We start from the raw sequence: 6288 nt of genomic DNA on the forward strand, positions 1-6288 counted from the left end.
GGGGGTTAAATGTTTACATTTACTACTAACCCTAACCCATTACTTCACTGGTTATACAGAATTTATTGTCACAACGTAATTTTCCCAACCCTAACCCCATTTACCTGCCTATGTCTGACCTACCGATCTATCTCTAACTTTATATACTACCTGGGTGGAATGACGACTTTTACACACCTGTCTTCCTCTCTGCAGGAGTCGATGGTGTCGCATCCACCTCAGGGGTTGAAGGCTCCTCAGATGACTCTGTCTCTAGAGTTGTTTCATCTACAAAAAGGACGCATGATATTGAGAGTGACACCACAGATAAATAAAAATATGAACATGTTCACTCACTGGTCACGGGTCCAGTTGGGTCGATTTCTGGGGTTGAACGTTCCTCAGTCGGAGTCGAGGATGTACCGACGCTGTAACCAGTGGTTGGTTCTTCTGTCTCAGTTTTTGGACCTAACAGGGGGTTAACGTTTATTAAGACCTTTCCAACGCCTCTGGTTCCACAAAATTCACCGTCACAACTTAATTTCCCCAACCCCAACACCATCTACCTGCCTCTATCTTTATTACTTGGGTATAATGATGACTTTTACACACCTGTCTCTAGAGTTGTTTCATCTACAAAAAGGACGCATGATATTGAGAGTGACACCATAGATAAATAAAAATGTTAACATTTTCACTCACCGGTCACAGGTCCTGTTGAGTCAATTTCTGGGGTTGAACGTTCCTCAGACGGAGTCGAGGATATACCGACGCTGTAACCAGTGGTTGGTTCTTCTGTCTCAGTTTCTGGATCAAACAGGGAGTTAAAGTAACATTGCGGAGTTTTTCGGCCTTAAAATAATGTTTCCATACTCATTGCAATGGTAGAATAATGGTTAATAGGATGAATGGTGCTGCCGCTGCAGCCTGAGCAGGGTCGCGTCGGCTGAAACTGCACTATGCAACTTCCCTGCACGGGTACGAATCACTTGGGTAAGAAACTACTTGGGTATAATGATGACTTTTACACACCTGTCTCTAGAGTTGTTTCATCTACAAAAAGGACGCATGATATTGAGAGCAAAACCACAGATAAATAAAAATATGAACATGTTCAATCACCGGTCACAGGTCCAGTTGGGTCGATTTCTGGGGTTGACTCTTCCTCAGACGGAGTCGAGGATATACCGACGCTGTAACCAGTGGCTGGTTCTTCTGTGTCAGTTTTTGGACCAAACGGAATTAATGTTTATTAAAACCTTCCAAAGCCTCTGGTTCCACAAAATTCACTGTCACAACTTAATGTCCCCAACCCCAACCCCATCTACTGTACCTGCCTCTATCTTTATATCCTACTTGGGTGTAATGATGACTTTTACACACCTGTCTCTAGAGTTGTTTCATCTACAAAAAGGACGCATGATATTGAGAGCAAAACCACAGATATATAAAAATGTTAACATTTTCACTCACCGGTCACAGGTCCAGTTGGGTCAATTTCTGGGGTTGACCCTTCCTCAAACGGAGTCACGTATGTACCGACGCTGTAATCAGTGGTTGGTTCTTCTGTATCAGTTTCTGGATCAAACAGGGAGTTAAAGTAACATTGCGGAGTTTTTCGGCCTTAAAATAATGTTTCCATACTCATTGCAATGGTAGAAAAATGGTTAATAGGATGAATGGTGCTGCCGCTGCAGCCTGAGCGGGGTCGCGTCGGCTGAAACTGCACTATGCAACTTCCCTGCACGAGTACGAATCACTTGGGTAAGAAACTACTTGGGTATAATGATGACTTTTACACACCTGTCTCTAGAGTTGTTTCATCTACAAAAAGGACGCATGATATTGAGAGCAAAACCACAGATAAATAAAAATATGAACATGTTCACTCACCGGTCACAGGTCCAGTTGGGTCAATTTCTGGGGTTGACCCTTCCTCAAACGGAGTCACGTATGTACCGACGCTGTAACCAGTGGTTGGTTCTTCTGTCTCAGTTTCTGGATCAAACAGGGAGTTAACGTTTATTATGACCTTTCCAACGCCTCTGGTTCCACAAAATTCACTGTCACAACTTAATTTCCCCAACTCCAAACCCATCCACCTGCCTCTATCTTTATATACTACTTGGGTGTAATGATGACTTTTACACACCTGTCTCTAGAATTGTTTCATCTACAAAAAGGACGCATGATATTGAGAGCAAAACCACAGATATATAAAAATGTGAAAATTTTCACTCACCCGTCACGGGTCCAGTTGGGTCAATTTCTGGGGTTGACTCTTCCTCAGACGGAGTCACGTATGTACCGACACTGTAACCAGTGGTTGGTTCTTCTATCTCAGTGGTTGAGCCATTTGAATCTTCTCCTACACAATCAAAAAAAGTTGTGGTACTAAAACCGCACAGCTGTGGTAATCAAAATGTGATTTTGATTACCACAGCTGTGCGGTTTTTCTCTACGACATACCAGAGACTTGCCCCTTGGTCATGGGTGTCTTTGTGGTCACAGAGGTGGTTGCACCTGTAGCAATGGGGGTGGTGGACACTTCTTTGTCTGGAGTTTCACCTGCGATGCAGACATGATATAAATGAAGAAAAAAGGAAATCACTTCAAAACTACATCCTCAGTGTGTTTCTGTTGATGACCAATCGGATATTGAACGTTGGAGATCTTGGACTGATGGATCATCTCAAAGGAAAGCCCGTCCTTCTTATGTTGAAATTTGTTACGGCGACAAAGCTACTCACCGTTTTCGTCTCCGTAGCAGATAAATGTGAGCTCCCTGCTGCACCGTTCGTCCGACCACAGGCCCGCGTTACCCAGGTCGGTCGCGATGCAGCCCTGCTGCCCTCCAACGTTATCAGGCTGTCCGGCTTTCCAGTTGCGGTAGGTGGAGTTGCTTCGATCGGACCATTGACGAGTCCTGCATAAAGAAACGGATGTTGTACAATATTCTGGAGCTTTCAGATCTCCATCCATCCATGGATACCACACCTGTGCAACCCAATCCAGACGCCCCGATTATTCGCCAAGCCCTGAATTTCCAAGTTCTCCGTCTCGTTGTTGATGTTGGCCAGGTCAGTGTGGTGCTGCCTGCAGTATTTCTGAGCGGCCGACCAGCTCAGCTCCTGCTCGACAAAAACAAAGCGCTCACTGGTTTTGTTTGTTCCTGTAAAACGGAAAGAAAGATTGATGAAGATCCAACATTGAGCATCAAAGCAGGATGGTGCTTGAGTATTTGGAGATGTTTCCACGGACGGTGGCCCTGAGGGCACAAGGCACTGCAACTCCAGGTTTTCTGGGAGGCAAAGTTTTTGCAGGGCATGGTTTATAAGTTGAAGCGTGCTGAGCCTTCAGGGCCACCGTACGTTTCCCTGCAATAGGATTTAAGTCTATTTGAACACAGACCACAGATGAATGGGTTCCTCAGGAAGCACTTGGAGTCCTCCCACACCCCTCCGCTCCACATCTTCACACACATCTCTTCCCCGTTGAAGTTGTCGGGTTGCCCATAGTCCCAGTTCCTGTAGTTGCTATTTACATCGCCATGGTAACGACTGGCTGTGTGGGACCACCTCCAGTCACCGAAGTCGTCGTACAGCCCGATCCAGGCCGTCTGCGTGGAGCCCCCAGAGTTCAGAGCCGAGTTCACAAGCCGGTTCATGTCCTCGATGTTGAAGATGGTGGCCAAGTCGGTGAAGCTCCTCCTGCAGAACCGCTGGGCGTCGGACCAGGACAGAGCGGTGTCGATGAAGTGGTACCGGAGGAGGGAGTGGGCGATAGGACACAGAACTGTGGATGGAAAAGAAAAGAAAAGAAAAGAAAATCATGAACAGGAAGTCGCTCCAGATCTTCCTGCCATTCTTCAGAGGGTTGGAGGCCAAAAGTACCTGTGAGCAACAGGAGGGTAGAGCCTCTCCACATCGTGTCCAGGCAGCTTTCTTCACACTTTCACTACGACACGGAAGCAAAATTTACTGCAGAGCTGCAATTCAAAGATGAACTCAAGTTTAAAAATTAAAGGAATAGTTCACCAAAAAAATGAAATTGAGTCATTATTGACTCACCCTCATGCTGATGAATACTTGGGAGCAGTTTTTTATTCCTCAAAGTCCATCTGGAGACCCGGGAGGGGGGGGTGCATTGTCCAACGAAAACTTTATATGAGAGTCAATAGCGCCCGACACAAAAAGTCCATAAAACTACCCAAAAACTTTGTAATCTTCCGCTGCAGGGGTCCTGAAGGGGTGTCCTGAAGGGGTCCAGAGTTTACTCGAAACAACGTCATTAAGCACATTTTTAAAGCCTAAACAGTCCTGTATTGCGCTCTGACATTCACATGCGTGAGGGCGCGCCCCAGGCAAATTCAATACAGGACTGTTTAGGCTGTAAAAATGTCCTAAATTACGTTGTTTCGAGTAAACTCTGGACTATATCCCATTAGGACACTTGGATTGCAGCAGACGAGCAGTAAGGAGGAATATCACAAGGTTTTTGTGTAGTTTTATGGATGTTATTGTGCCCTATTTCTCTCATATAAACTTTCCGTTGGACTACAAACCCGAGTCTCCAGATGCACTTTGAGGAATAAAAAACCACTCCAGAGTATTCATTAGCATGAGGGCGAGTCAATAATGACTGAATTTCATTTTTTGGTGAACTATTCCTTTAAGCAGTTATGAGGTATTTTTAAAATGTCAAAATGTTTGTACATATTTTCTACCCTTCTTTTCCTAGAAGATCACTTTTTTTTTTTTTTTAATGTCCACAACAGTGATATTAAAATGCTACTCAAACATTTATAAGTTTTAGGGCCCCCCTCGAAATCGAGAGGATTCCTCTCAAGGGGGTTTATCCACGTCAATAAATTTGAATGAAATTGTAAATGATAATCTAGTTTTTATTTTGACACGTGCAGCTTTTGATATTTTAAGTACAGCTGGCTGATAATTGCAATTAAAGGTCCTGGTTACAACTTGTCAGAAATTAAGTATTTCTGAATGTATAAAATGCTTCCACTTTAATAAATAAAACAAAAGGATCTTAAAATGTGAAGAATCTAACCCTAACCCCCTTATCGTCATATTTAACAATTTAATATTACACCTGATTCATACAAAGAAAAATACAAAATACTGTCTCATCCTCTAAAAGCACAGGGTGAGAAATATTCAATATTCAAGAAAAACCTTTATCAGCTACTTCAGAAATATGAATAAACTTTTCAAAATCAAACAAACGCTCAAGACAGATGAAATAAAAATGAAAATTCAAAGATAGGAATAAGATAAAAGTTTCATGACCTTTAAAATTGAAGCAGAAACTACAAATGAATGAAGCTCACTTACCCGTTTCTGCTTCTACGCTGAGGTTCGTCCTCCACGTTGCTGGTCACAAACTCTGTGGCGACCAAACCATCTTTTACTATACGATCAGGACATTCTTCAGGAAAATGTTCTCACCAGACAAGTTTCTTTCTCCTACACATTTTTCTCCGACATGATTTTCTGGTCTGTCAGACCAGAACAGGTTTTTGACGAGTGGGGGGTGTGGTTGAAAGGTTACAGAGGTTAAATCCCACTTTAAATACTGGATTGTTTAGTTTCAGAATAAAAGCTTTTTCAGCAAAGATGCAGAGGTTAAAGTTTTTTTTTAGCTCATTAACAAACAGGTAGAACATGACTATTTTATGCTGATGGTTTTGTTTTGTTTGTTCTTCAATAGCTTTTTTAGTTTTTTTCTTCCTTTTAATTTTGTTTGACAAGGCAACATACTTGGATAGCATTTAAAACACAATGCTATCCTTCATCTGCTGTAGGTTAATTATCAGTTTAGTTGTTTTATCCACTTTCTCCAAAGCGCCTTTATCCACAAAGCTTTTCAAAAATTGTATATTTTAAAAATCATTGTTTTTGTAACATTTGTACACCAGAACCCAGCTGAGGTCCAAATACTGGAAAAATACATTTTAATAAAAGAAAAAGAAAAAAAAAGAGGTGAAGAGAGCATTTTATCAGAAATTACAGATGGATTCAGATTAAATCAAATTTTAGAGGTATTACGTTCCCTGTACATTGAGTCCAGATAAAACTTTTCTTTTTACATAAATCTCGTTTAGCATATCAACCTATTCCTCAGTGGTTCCACTTTTTTTCCATCATATAATAACATCAAAACCTATAAGAAGTAAAACCTACAGGAAAATGGTTAATTTATTTATCTAATCAACAGTTTTTTTTCCTTTTGGTTTAAATTTGAATTAAGATTAAATTTAAATTTTGCTTAAAAGAAAGAAAGAAAAAGTCG

The sequence above is a fragment of the Trachurus trachurus genome, assembly GCF_905171665.1.
Source record: "Trachurus trachurus genome assembly, chromosome: 18".
Classification (NCBI taxonomy): Eukaryota; Metazoa; Chordata; class Actinopteri; order Carangiformes; family Carangidae; genus Trachurus; species Trachurus trachurus.